The following is a 13,653-nucleotide window of genomic DNA, read 5'->3' on the forward strand; positions in this document are numbered from 1 at the left end:
TCAGAAAAACGTCTACCCCAAACCTTTGTACCCCACCATTATTTCCCCACCTTCTTTTCCCAACTGTCTTCACCCCTGTCCCTCTCACCACCCTTTTTTCTCCATCTACCCCCAAACTTTTTCCCCACCATCTTTTCGCAAAGCCCTCTCTACTCTCCAGCTCATCACCCTTTTCCCCCTCTCCCTGGCCACCCTCTTTCCCCCCTCACGCTCTCATCATCCTCTTTTGCTCCCGCATCTACCCAAAAACATTTTCCCCCATCTTTTCCCAAAGCCTTCTCTCCCCACTGCTGCTGCTCACCACTCTCTTTTCCCCCTCCAGCTACCAAAAAACTTACTCTCCCACCATCTTTTCCCCACCCTCTGTCTGCTCGCCAACCTTTTTTCCCTTTGGCACTCACCACGCTCTTACTACCCCTCCCTCTATCCCAAAACTATTTTCTCCCCTCCTACCCCTCCAGCTGCGCTGTCTCCGTGGCCGCCACCAACCGCAGTGAGGCGAGGTGCGATGTCACAGGCCCCAGCCTCCAACGTGGGGCAAGTAGGTCTCCCATCTTCTCGTCCTCTAGCTGGACAGGAGCAGCTCCCGCTGCCGGAGGCCCTCGTACAGTTCCCACGGTGCTGCAGTCTTGGTCGCCACCACCAACCGCGAGGAGGCGAGAAGCGAGTCACAGCGTCCCTGACTCCAGCCTCCAACCTCCAAGTTCCAACGAGCAGCAGACGGCTTCCTAAGCCAGCACGAAACAACTCCGCCCGCAGACACTGAAAAATCTGAAAAATGCCCGCCTCAGCATGCTTTATATACTGAGGCTAGGCAATGGGGTTCCTGGACTACATGTTCTGATTGGATAAGATGAACCTCTAGGCTTACTCTGATTGGACTTTATTTTCATGCTCTGATTGGTTGTCCTGATACTTGCTCTCATCCAATCAGAACATGATAACAAAGTCCAATCAGTGTAGGCCTAAAGGTTTTTTTCTCATCCAATCAAAACATGTATTCTAGGAACCCCTTGCCTAACCTCAGTATATAAAGCACGATGAGGTGGGGCCACTCTAGGCTCTTCAGCGTCTGACTGCTGAGCTGTTGTGTGCTGCCTTAGGAAGCCACTTGCTACACGCTGCAGGCTGGCGGCTGGCGGCTGGCGGCTGGCGGCTGGAGCCCACGACGCTGTGGTTCGCCTCCCTGCGGTTGGTGGTGGCCGCGGAGACTGCAGAGCCTCGGGCCGTAGGAGGGCTTCCGGCAGCGGGAGCTGCTCCTGTCTGGCTAGAGGCCAAGGAGAAGGAGATGGGAGAGCTACGTGCCCCACGTTGGAGGCTGGGGCCTGTGACTTTGCACCTCGCCTCGCTGCAGTTGGTGGCGGCCACGGAGACAGCACAGCTGAAGTGGTAGGTGGGGAGAAAATAGTTTTGGGGTAGATGGAGGGGTAAAAAGAGGGTGGTGAGTGCCAAAGGGAAAAAAATGGTGGCAAGCAGGCTCGGCCCTGGGGCTGGGCCTTCCTTTGCTCGCCCCTATCCCCTGTCTGTCTTGGGCACCTCCAGAAGGGTGTCCGTGCCCTTGGCCAGGGCACCAAGGCCCATGCGCGAGGTTGTAGCCTGACCGGGCGGCACCAGAGGCCCACAAAGACAGGGCTGGTAGCCCTGGGAGGCGTCCCCAGGACCCCCACTTCCTGCCATCCCAACAGCTGAGGACACACTTGTTCTTTCCCTGATGGGATTCTTTCCACCCTCCGAGGGTACTGGCAGCCCCGGGCGCCAATGATGGCTTTGCCTGCTGATCTGGGCGTGGGACCCCAGCCCTCCCATCTGCCAGACTGTGTGCACTCCAGGGGTCTCACAGCAAAAGGCTATGAGGGGGCCTGGGGTGCTGGCGAGGGCACGCACACGAGGGAGCTGACCCTTCCAGGCTGCAGGGCTCTGCCCCCAGCCACCTTCTCTCCCCTCACCCTGTGCTGGCCAAAGATGTGGCCGGGGGTCCTGGCCAGGCCCAGGGGTCGATGCCACCATGGACTCTCAGCTGCCCGCCCTGGAGTGGAGGGCTAGAGTGGGCCTACCTCTGGCCCCGCAGCATCTCCTCTGCCCCATGCCTGGGGATGCCCTGCTGACAAGGAGCCCAGCCTGCACCTGCCTGAGGAGCCCCTGGCCCTGCTGCTGCCTGGGGGACTGCCGGGAAGAAGTCCCACCCTTGAGACCCCATGCCCTCTCTGGTCAAGGATTGGCTGTGGTTAGTGGGTTACATTAGGGCCACTTGTGGGGACCCTTTGGCTGGCTGGTACCTTGTGGCTTCCACCCTCTCCCCCACCCCCACGTGGGTCCAGCCAGGCCCTGGGCCCCACATGGGACAAGAAGTCCTGTGTCTTGGTGCCTTCCTCATGGATTTCTGCAGCAGAGGAAAGCCGGAGATTGCCGGTGGCAGGGGGAGAGAGGAGATTAGACAGGGGCACACGGCAATTCTTAGAGGCGGGGTGGAGGTCAATGTCGTGTGGAGCAGGAAGGCTGGGGAGTGGGCATGGGGGCCGGGGCCTCAGACCACACTTAACCTTCCTCCTGGGCTTCCTCTGAGACTGGAGAAGCCAGGAGCAGGAGAAGGTGGGGTTGGGTGAGAGAAGGAACAGACAGTGATTAGAGCATACTCGGGCCGCAAGGACAGGAGGATGGCCGGCCAGGAGTAGAAGGCCTGGGACTCGCTTGGCTGGGGTGAAAGATGAGGGTCAGTCCTGCATCTCTAGCCAGCCCGGGCGAGCAGGGACTCCCACCAACAGAGCTGTTCACCGTCAGCTGGGCTGGCCCGGCTCTTGCATGGGATTCTAAGGTTCCTCCTCCCTCCTGGGGGCCTGCTGTTCCCATGCCTGGAGGCATTTGTGCACAGAGGCCCTTGCTAAGTCCTGCTCTGCAGGTGACACAAGTGAGGCTGGAGACAAAACCCACAGGGCCTGCGGGAAGCCCTGGCTCTGAGTGCGCCCGGAAACAAGGCTGGCACCGAGGGGTCTTTGGGGACATGTCGCATGAAGACCCTTCTGTGGCCTTCCAGCCTGCCACGTGGCTGCCCCAAGAGAAAAGATGGCTCCTCGGGGCCATATTTCCTGCACAGAAGTGAGTTTCCACCTTTTTGGCAGAAAAAGAAACGTTTTGCTCACGTTTTTAGGGTAGCTAAGTGTTTTCAAAATATTTTCAAAACATAGCACTCAGGACTCCCCACAGGACAGCGCTGCCTATTAAGTTTGTGTGAATGCGCTCCCCAGTTGAGGGGGTGCCAGGGATTTTGGGGTAGCGCTGTCGGCCTGAGAACCGCCACCCCACATGGTTCCCAGATGCGCCCATGCCTGCTCAGGCACGATGGAGACACCCACAGACCACACCTGGCCAGCACAGGGAGGGGGCTCCAGGCTCCACCTAGGGTTACAGCACAAGGTACCAGGGGGTGGTATGGAGAGATGGAGATAGAGAGAGGGACAGATGGAGATGGAGGTGGAGAAATGGGAACAGAGAGGCCAAGAGAGACAGAGACTGAGAGAGAGAAGCAGTGGGAGACAGAGACCAAGAGATTGAGAGATACAGAGACAGAACTGAGAGATACACAGGCACACAGAGAGATGAGGGTGCCAAGAGAGACACGGAAAGGAACTGGAGAGAGATGGCGAGACACTGAGATATTGGGAGGGCAGAGAGAGACACAGAGAGACAGCAGCGCTGGGCACAGTGGGGCACTCAGTGTTAATGAGAATGAGGCCTTCATGACCAGCCCCAGCGAACCCCACACACCGTGGCACACGAAGGATGAAGGATGAATGAAGGATCATGAGTGTATATTACTCAATTAAAGAGACGGGGGTTAGTGATGATTTAATGACTGTCATTCATCATTTAAGCGATGGTCTCAAATTCATCGTTAACTAATGATGAATGGTGATTGTTAATAACTAATGATGAGGAAGATGGATGGTTGATTGACAAGCCCAAGGTGGCCTGGAGCAGCCTGGGGTGGGGATTCTATGAACGACACACGGGAGACCGGGGCTGGAGGACTTCCGGCAGTTGCCGGGGTTACCTTCATCTTCATATTGCCCTGCACTGGGACAGAACAAAAGAAGGGAACCAGGTTAGAAGGGGCCACCCGTGAAGGGAGGAGGAAGATGAAGAACCACAGTGTCCTGGCCCCGGCCAAGCCAGCGACTCCCTCTGGCCAGCGGGGGGATTCGGGGGTATTTGGGCCCAGAGGCTCTGGTGATGACAGTGGCTTTCACGGGGCTTGGGGGTCCTGGATGCCTAGGTCGCACAGTGAGCATGAGAGAGGCAGAGAAACAAGAACCAGAGCCTGACCCATCCTTGCAAGCCCCTCAGGACCGTGTGGCCACACATCAGGGAAAAGACGAGGCCGCCAGTCAGACAGCTGTTTTCAGGGGGTCACTCTGAAGCCACCCATAGGATGCAGCCGATGTAGTGCTGCCAAGGGGACACGTGGCATGCACAGTCCAGCCCCCTGCCCGTGTGTGACCCTTCCGTCTAGAGCAGGAAGTAGAAGGAAAATGGCTGTTACCCTTTACCCTCCACCTGTTCACTGCAGCAGGGAGAGAGAGAGAGGTGGTGAGGCTGGGCTTTGCTTGGACTTGTGCAAGTTAGTGCGTGCTCCAGCCCCGCACAAGCCAAGGGGCCAGGGTTCCGAGCCGGGCAGGGGGGAGCCACCAGCTGGCTCTCATACTTCCTTGTCAGATATGGTGAAGATGGGTGGTTTCTGCAAAGAGAGATTGAGAGAGAGAGAAAGAGAGAGAGGACAGAAAGAGTTAGGAGCTACATGGGTGCAGGGTGGGAGATGGGCACTTGGAGCAACGCTGTTGGGGGACCGTGGGCAGTGTTTGGGGGCCAGCTCTGGCCTTGGGCAAGTCCACCTCCTCGGGCTCTCCCTTCCTCCAGGGCTCCTGGCCCCTCCCAGCCCTTGGCGCCCTGGACCCTGTCCCCTCTTCCTGCCCTGGCTCCAGCCTGGAGCTTGGAATCTTGGAGCTGGACAGTATGTTGGAAGGTCATGGCGTCCACCCCCACACGGGGCAGACATCCTCTCTGCAGCGTCCCCTGAGGAGGGTCATCCAGAATGCAGGGCGTGTGCTGTCCAGCCTGCTCTGGACACCGGAAAGGTCCTGCTGATATAGCTGAAACCTGTCTCTGGGTGTTCTCTGCCCAGCGGGTGTAGGCGGGGTCTCTCTGGGAGCCCCTGGATGACCGAGGCTGGTTCCCCAAGATGGGTAATCTGCTCACCCTACCATTCCCCATGAAAACCCCTCTTCCCTATTAGAGCCCAGAGTTCCCTTCTGTGTCTGTTTTCCTGGGGTGCCCCTCACACCCCTCTAAGGACCCCTTCTCCAAGATCACAGAGGAGGGAAGCTGTTCCATCTCCTCATCACCCCTTCCCCTGAAGACATAGAAGCTGAGCCCTGGAGTACATTGGGTTGGTTCTGGGCTGCTTCCCATGCGCCCCCCAAGCCGGGTTCTGTGCAAGGCATACTTGGACTACAGGAGCCCACTGAGCAGCCCTCCCCGTTTCCTTCCCTGTGGCCGCTTTCCCCAGCCCTGGGGATGCTCTGGATCCGTCCCTGTCTAGGGGAAGATCCATGCCCGGGACTGGCTGCCCTGTCCCCGTGTGGCGGTGGTGCCGGGCCAGCATGCTTAGGACCGTCTCTCTGTGAGCTGGCCACCATGCACACTGGGGCGGCCGGGCCTGGGGAGGCTCCAAGCAGCTACACCGGCATGCTGGCTGGGGTTTTAGAAAACAAAGGTCGTTACAACATGGTACACATCACTGGAAGATAATAGTTATGGCCCCCACTGAGAGTGTTGTATAAGGAAAACACACGTTCATCAGCTAAAAATGCATCTACGTTGCATCCCTGGGGTGGGAACCGTTTTCCAAACCCTGTCAAGAATGTTAATTTTCCCAGAGCAACTTAAGCTCCATGCAAAATTAACCAGCAGATAGCTGTCTTCCAGGCAAGGGGGCAGGTTTTTCCCATCCCGGAATCTCTTCCTGAGACTCTGCTGCCCCTCAGGTTAAGCCTCTTATAACTGCCGCAGCTGGGCCAGGCTCTCCTCAGTCCTCAACCCCACCAGCCAGCACTACCCAGGCCCCCAGTGTGACCCACCTCCGGCCTGCGCACTGGCCCCTTGGACTTCTCTTCACCCTTGGTGCTGTCTTCCCAGCTGGTTCAGGCCCCAAACCCCACAGCCTCCTCTAGGGCCATCCTCTGTAGAGAGGAGGGTTAGTGAAGAAAGGGAGCAGAGCCTGTCCCCGCCCTGCTGTGCCCATCCCGACTCTGGCCAGGCTGCCACCTTTCCACGGCCACAAGATGGGGGCGGCACGGCCCTCGCCTCAGGTGGGTTGTTTCTAAGGAGCCCGTGGCAGCTGAGGTGTCCAGAAATAGACAAGACATTTCTGCCCAGAAACCCAAGATGTGGGTGAGGCAGGTGTGACAGCCCAGCCCTTCTTGGCCCGCAGCAGCCCCCTCACCCTTGGGCACCCAGCTTCTCCCCAGCTCCTCATGTTTCCCTCCTGTGCCCCCGGGCCAGAGTCACATGGGTGCCCCGGCACCGCCAGACAGAGTGACCTCAAGGCCCCCCAACATGAGGCAGAAAAGGCCCACTCTCCAAGTGGGGAAACTGAGGCACCTGCTTTTCTGCTGAGTGCCCGGAAGCAACAGGCTGCTCTGTTCTCCTCAGTGTGGCCTGTGTCATCGCCCCTATTGTGGGGAGGGGCTGGTGGCAGGGGTGTGCTGGGGGCAGGGGATGGCATTTCAGTAGCCGAGGAGTAAAGCAGGTGTTCAGTAAGTGCCTACCCCAGAGGGGATGCAGTCAGGTTCCTTGGGCACACGCATCACCCTTCCTTCTTTGGGAGGTGACGGGGCAAGGGCAGGGTAGGGAGGCAGGAGCTGCTGCCCGTCGCTTGCTGTGGCCCTGGCCACACTTCTAGAACTGTTGTCCACCCAGCCAACCTTTGCCTTACCCCATGTCCCCCATAGACTTCAGGAGGGTGCCCAAGCGCTGATCAGACAGCACAAGTCGGGGGGACCATAGGGCAGGGAGGGTGAGTGGGGACTCTTACGAGCACCAGCTCCTCTAGCCTCCAGCCAGGGGGACGCAATGAAGTCCAGCCCCTCACTCCTGCACCTCCAGACGCTAGCCCCCAAGGCTGCATGGGCTTTAGACGCCCCCACCCCGGCGCACTCCTAGGCTGGCCATACATGAGCCCCTGCCTTCCTGTCCTAGTTTTCATCTCTACGAAATGGCGATGTTGGAGTCCCACGTGCAAGAGCAGCAGGCAAGGCCAGAATGGGCCCGGGCAAATGTCTGCATGACAGCCGCAAGCTGGCAACCGAAGCCCTGGCAGCGCCCCCGTGCGGCCTCCTGCCCGCCTCTCACAGCCTGTGCCTCTCTGCCTCCTGCCTTCAGGCCAGTTCCTAGCACTGGGCTTCCCTGAGCCCCGACTTCCTCCCTCCTGGCCTCCCACACTCCGAGTTCTTCTGCATCCTCCTGGTGCTTAGACCATCACAACACTGTGTCTGCATCCCAGACTCTCCAGACCCTGGAGCAGCCGCCTGGAGGCTCTGAGCCATGATGCTTCAAGTTGAGATGTTCGGTACCATATGGGCCTGGGACCTCGGCGCCCCAGGACCCCAAAGTGTCCCCGAAACGCGGGGTCATCCACCCGCACGCAGGAGGCCCCGTCAGCACAACCCTGGGTGGCTGCTCCTGCCCACACTCACCTGCGGGTTGAATGCAAGAAGGGCTGGAGCTCCCTGTGGACAGGACCGGCTGCAGGCACTGGCACCCTGCTCACACCCTCACACCCGTGTTTAGTGACATTTGCTCTTCCCAGCAGCCCATTGGCCGGTGGCTGGGGTGTGTGGGGAGTCGGGGCTGGAGGGCTGTGCCAGTGCAGGCCCTTTACCAAGTATAGGATTGGCCAGAGGAGGAGGCTGAAGGAGGCCGGGATGCAGAGGACGTGCTTGGAGAAGGAGGCGAGGTCCTCCCTCTGTCTCCAGGAGGTGTCAGCTTCTAGTTTTGCTCCAAGCAGCGGGTACATTCTGGTTGAGCTGAGGAGGGGGCAAGGAAGGTGTTGGGTGGCTCTGGGGCATAAAGCCCAGGGCTCTCTACGGGCCAAACTGGTGTGGGGGTCACCAGAGCCGGGCTGCCAAGCTTCCCACCCCCCCTGCCCCTTCTCTCTCGAGATGTTCTGTGGGAGTAAACATTTGGTTCAGGAGAAGGCTCTGCACAGCCAGGGTTCCCTCCTGCTACCCGGCCCAATGCCTCAGGCCCTTCGCTGTCTCCCCCAGGGGAGGAAGCAGCCTGAGGCCTGGGAGATCCCCCATCCCGTCTGAGACCCCCTTAGAGGTCAGCTCTTCTTTCCTGGGAGGATGCCGTTGGAGCCCACACGATAAGCGGGTGAGAGACACCGCCAGACTGGCTGCGTCTGAGCCTGCCGTACATCCCCGGGGCTGGTGCCATCGGAGGGGGCTACATGTTGTGCTTGCTGGGTGAGTTTCTGGGTTCTCCCTCCAGGCCCTCTCTCACCCCCGGAGCACTCACAGTGGCTGTTTCTGTCTGTGCCACCACCTCCCACAGGCTGTGTGGTGTGTGGAGACTGGGTTTCTTTTTTTTTTTTTTTGAGATGGAGTCTTGCTCTGTCACCCAGGCTGGAGTGCAGTGGCCGGATCTCAGCTCACTGCAAGCTCCGCCTCCCGGGTTTACGCCATTCTCCTGCCTCAGCCTCCCGAGTAGCTGGGACTACAGGCGCCCGCCACCTCGCCCGGCTATTTTTTTGTATTTTTTAGTAGAGACGGGGTTTCACCGTGTTAGCCGGGATCGTCTCTCGATCTCCTGACCTCGTGATCCGCCCGTCTCGGCCTCCCAAAGTGCTGGGATTACAGGCTTGAGCCACCGCACCCGGCCGAGACTGGGTTTCTTTTCTCAGGCTCCAGGTGGCACCACCCGACTTCCTTTCCTCAGGACTCCAGGTGGCACAGTCTGACTAGCAGATACTCTTCCCGGCCTCCAGTGGCCCCTATGCTGGCCAGTGAGTCCACCAGCTTGGATGGCCCTGCCTCTTGGATCAAGGAAACTGAGGCACGAAGTTGGGGAGAGCAGTCTGGCCCCCTGACTCGTCCCCTCACTCCACTCAGACCCCACAGGCTGAGCGTGGGCAGTGGTGTCTGTGGAACTCTCCGGTTGATTCCTTCTTGGCCAGCGCCCAGGTCAGGGGTGAGTCCCGAGAGGCGCAGATGAGGTCCCTGTCCTCCCCAGGCTTAGAGTCAGGGACATCAGGACACCCGGCAGGAGCTCGCAGTGCCCTGGGGCTGGTCGGGGGCCTTCCAGAAGGCTTTGATTGGCACCTCATTTAACTCCTCCATGGAAGAGCGAGGCTTCAGAGCCCAGGGAAAAGCAGGGTGTGCCTGAGGTCACACAACAAGGTGGGCTGGTCCCAGGCTGCCAGCTCAAAGGACAGGGCCCGTCGCCTGACTGCCTTCCCCTGAGTGCTGGGCACTAGGAAGGCTTTTGGAGCTGGAGTTGCTGGGAACATCCCTGTCCTCCTGCTCTAGGTCTGTGACTTCCTCCACACTGCACGCCTTCCCCTTCCCATCCATGTCCTTGATGGGCAAGGCGTTAGGGGACATGTACAGCCCTGGCCCCTGGATATCTGTGACCAGCTTTCTGCCTACTGGGGACATCTGCAGTGCTGCTCCCTCAGAGGCACTTGAGCAGGCCCCTGGGGGTTGTTGGGCCAACCCTGTCCTCTCCCATGGCTCAGTCTGCAGGCCTGGGAAGTCTGTGCCCACCCAAGCCCTCGCCCAGGCCAGCAGTCCTGAGGGGCACACCTGTAAGTGGGCATGCCATGGCCCTGCACTGGCCTAATGTGGCCAGCAGGGGAGGGTGCTGCCCACCCAGCTCCTCGGGCTTGGGCAGGCGCTCTCTGCCTAGCCAGCTGAGGTCAGAGGGACAGGGCAGGTTTTATTTTGGATATCAGTGATTTCCTGCTCAGTGCGCTATGCCTGAGGTGTAGCAGGGACTGCACAGAGCAGGCACCACGGCCTCAAGGGCCCACACCAGATACCCTGCGCCCTGCTACCATCTGGCCCGACCAGGGTGGTCTGAGGAGAGGAGGCAGAGCAGGGGCCTCTGGGGGACTGTAGACCTGGGTAGGGGCATGGCACAAGGGAGGCCCAGCCTGGGTTGGGGACGCACTTCCACCCAGGAGGAGTCTGAGGATGGAACATGGGGCCTTGGCTCCAGGGCAGTTGGTGGGGTAAGGGGGTTCTGAAATTGGAGGATGCTGAGCTGAGCCCAGGGAATGGGGAGCAGGCTATGGGAGGGAGGACAGCCTCCTGAGTGTCTTGGCTCTAGCTCCCTGCCTGGGTGACCCCCAGGTGGTGGCCGGGGCCCCTCAATCTAGGTCCCAGCACCCACTGCACATGGTTGGGGGTGGTGGAGACCAAGTGGGTCCTGAGCCTCTACTAGTGCCCTGAGCTGACCTGAGCACCCAAGCTGGATCCAGCCTGAGGCCGCTCGGCCCAGCTGTGGGCTCAGACTCTGCCAGGCCCAGAACAGGAGCAGCTAACACAGCACTTGGGGACTGAGCTGCTCCAGCCCCAGGTAGCTGCCTCCCCACATGCCTAGTCCTGATTTTACAGATTCATTGACTCATTCTGCAGATATGATGGGCATCTTCTGTGTGGGGCTGGCCTAGGGGCCTGTAGCAGGGGTCACAGGGTGTCAGGTGGCTGCTCGAGCAGGCAGGACAGAGGGTAGGGGCTTTGTCTGCCATCCCTGGCCAGGGGCCTCGTAAGCTGCAGCCCCTTTGAGCCTCCTAACCTCTGCGTTGGGCATGGCCTGGCCTCCATCCAGATTTCCAGGAGCAGGGCCATGGGGTTGCTGTGACCATAGAGGGGAGGCTGCATCAGAAACAGCAGAGCTGTGGCTGGGCAGAGCTCAGAGGAACAGGCCCTGGGGCTGAGCCGAGGGGTGTGGAGGATCTGATGAGGGAGGGGCCAGGGCTGGTCAGGGGCAGGGGGCAGTGGCTGCCTCCTCAGCACTGCTGACCCCAACTATCCCCTGTCCCGGTGTTGTTCTCTCTGCACCCCACCCACCCATTTACCCATCCACTTATCCATTCCTCCTTTCATCTGTGCACCTATCCATTCACTCATTCACCTATCTATCCATCCATCCTTTCATCCATCCATTCATCTACCTATCCACACATCCATGCCTCCATTCATCCATCCACCTATTGATCCATCCACCCACCTGTCCATCCACTAATCCATCCCTTCATCCAGCCATCCATCTACCCATGCATGCATCCATCCTTTCATTCATCCATTCATTCATCCACCTATCCATCCATCCAACCACCTACCCATCCCTTCATTTATCCCTCCTTCTTCTATCAATCCATTGACCCACTCTCCTGCCCATCCACTCACTCATCCCTCTCTCTATTCCTCCCTCCCTCTGTCCATTCATCCAGCCATCCACTCATCTACCCATCCATTCATATATCCCTCCATTCTCCATCCACCTATCCATTCACTAACCCATCCATCCAGCCATCCAGCCAGTCATCCTCCCATCCACCCATTCATTCACTCACTCATCCATCCATCAATCCATCCACCCACCTGCTTACCCATTCATCCATACATCCCTCTATCCATCCATCCCCTATTCATCCACTCCCCCATTCCTCCACTACCCACCCAACTGTTCATCCATTCACCCACGTACCTATCCATTCACCCACCTATCCTTCCACTCATCCATCCATTCATCTATTCATCCACCCACCTACTCATCCATTCATCAATCCACCCACCCACCAATCCACTCATTTGTCTGTTTACCAAACCTTCGCTGAGCACCTCCTTAGTGGTGTTGGGGGAGACCCCAAGGTGGATCTTGCCCTCACTGGGTGCACAGTCAGGGCACAGAAGTTTATATTGGGCTAGTCATGGTGAGGGTAGGATATCGCAGACATTCTGGAAAAGGAATCCTGGACTCCACCCATTGTGTGCGCCCTGACTTAGGCCACCACAGAGCTTATGTCCTGGAGTCTTACACTGCAAAGGCCATGAGACAGATCAGACTGCCTGAACCCAGAGGCCACAGTATGCTCTGCAGTGTGGGAATGGGCTGGTCACTGGCCCAGCCTTTCCATCCTGGCCAGCCCTGCCACCTTAGTAAGTACAAGACAGTCAGCACACGGGAATGCACAGGGAGCTTTATTACACAAAATGGGGAGTGAGGGGTGGCAAGCAGAGCGCAGGGGGAGGCAGCATCGAGCATCCTGCATCGTTATCAGCCCTTGACCTGCAGTTTCCCTTTGTATCCAGGGAAGTGACCCAGCCTCTCTGCACAGGCTGTGCCTCAACCTCCTACCTTCCTAGAAGGCACTTGGCCTCTCCAGGGGTAAGTCCCTTTGGCCAATGATCAGGAGTTTCTTTCCTCCTCAAGTAATGAGAAGCAGAGCTATGGGGGTCAGAGAGTGGAAGGGCAGGGAGGCGAAAGGATCTGGGAGCAAAACAGTGTGGCAGCGAGGGGCGTCAGAGAGGCAGGAGTAGGCCATGCTGGCAACAGGAAGCAGCTCCTTAGCCAGGACAGTGGGGCGGGTGTCTGACTGGAATCTCCTCTGGGTACATGGAGGTTGCCACACGGCAGGACTTGCAGACCCAGGAAGCTGGAACATAGGCATGGGGTGCAGGGGGCATTAGGCTGTGGTGCAGGGAGGAGCCACAGACCTGCCTCCTACAAGCCCACAGAGTCTGCTCCCTGTGCCTCTCTGCTGGCCTCCCTGCCCTGCCCACACCCCCTCTTCAGCACGAGACAAGACGCCTTGCCTCAGAGGCCTGCTTCCCAGTGTGAGCACTTGTGCTCCGGGTCTGGGACTCTGGCTGGAGACCTGACTCCAGGTGGAGGGAAGGCAGCCTGCCTGCCAATCAGCCTGCCCACCCCGGGAGCTAGAACTGGGGTTCTCATGGTTCCTGCAGTCCCGGCGTCCAGAGGAGGCCAGCAGCTGAGAGCGAGTCCTGGACAGGCTCCTTCCATCCCCACCCCTCCAGCAGCTCTGTTCTTGTCTTGGCAGAGCCAGCCCCCACCAGCAGCAGCCCCCACCAGCAGCAGCCCCCAGGCCTCCCTCCTTCCCCAAATCAGACAGCCTCTGGCTCAGACATGCCATTTGTCAATGTCCTTGCAAACGTGGCGCCCACAAACCAGGGTAGACAGCTTGGCCGAACCATCCCAGCCAGGAGGTCTGCGGGAATATCCCGTGTAGCATAGCTCAGCGAAAACTGCTCCCGCCTTCCGGCCAATCTGTCTGTGATGATGCAGCCTCAGCTTTCTCGAGCCTCGTGGCCACCACCCTTCACCGCTGGCTCACAGTGGACACAACTGTGGTCGGGCAGGCAACGGTGGGGCACCCCTCATGTGTCTGCAGCAAGCCGCTCTTCCAGCCCTGGGAGTGGCCGGCAGCTGGCCAGGGGCATGCCTTTCACTTCGAGATCTGAGCCCAGAAAGCAGGCAGACAGCCAGACCTCTTCTCTATGGAGTGGTTTAGGGACTCAGTCCTGTCAAAGAGCTGCAGAGGGTGGAGAGAATCACGGGCCTGCAGCAGCCGAG

General features: G+C 59.1%; 1 long non-coding RNA gene across 4 annotated transcripts in view; it reads right to left on the bottom strand.

The window, feature by feature from the left end:
- Positions 1-773, bottom strand: part of LOC102115134 (uncharacterized) — a 39,555-nt gene extending 38,782 nt beyond the window's left edge. For all 4 annotated transcript variants that reach the window (XR_010578423.2, XR_012418935.1, XR_012418933.1 and 1 more), the window contains exon 1: positions 454-773. This is a non-coding gene — a long non-coding RNA (uncharacterized lncRNA). The remainder of the gene's footprint in view (positions 1-453) is intronic.
- Positions 774-13,653: the final 12,880 nt, after the last annotated feature.

This window comes from Macaca fascicularis, chromosome 10, assembly GCF_037993035.2.
Source record: "Macaca fascicularis isolate 582-1 chromosome 10, T2T-MFA8v1.1".
Taxonomy (NCBI): Eukaryota; Metazoa; Chordata; class Mammalia; order Primates; family Cercopithecidae; genus Macaca; species Macaca fascicularis.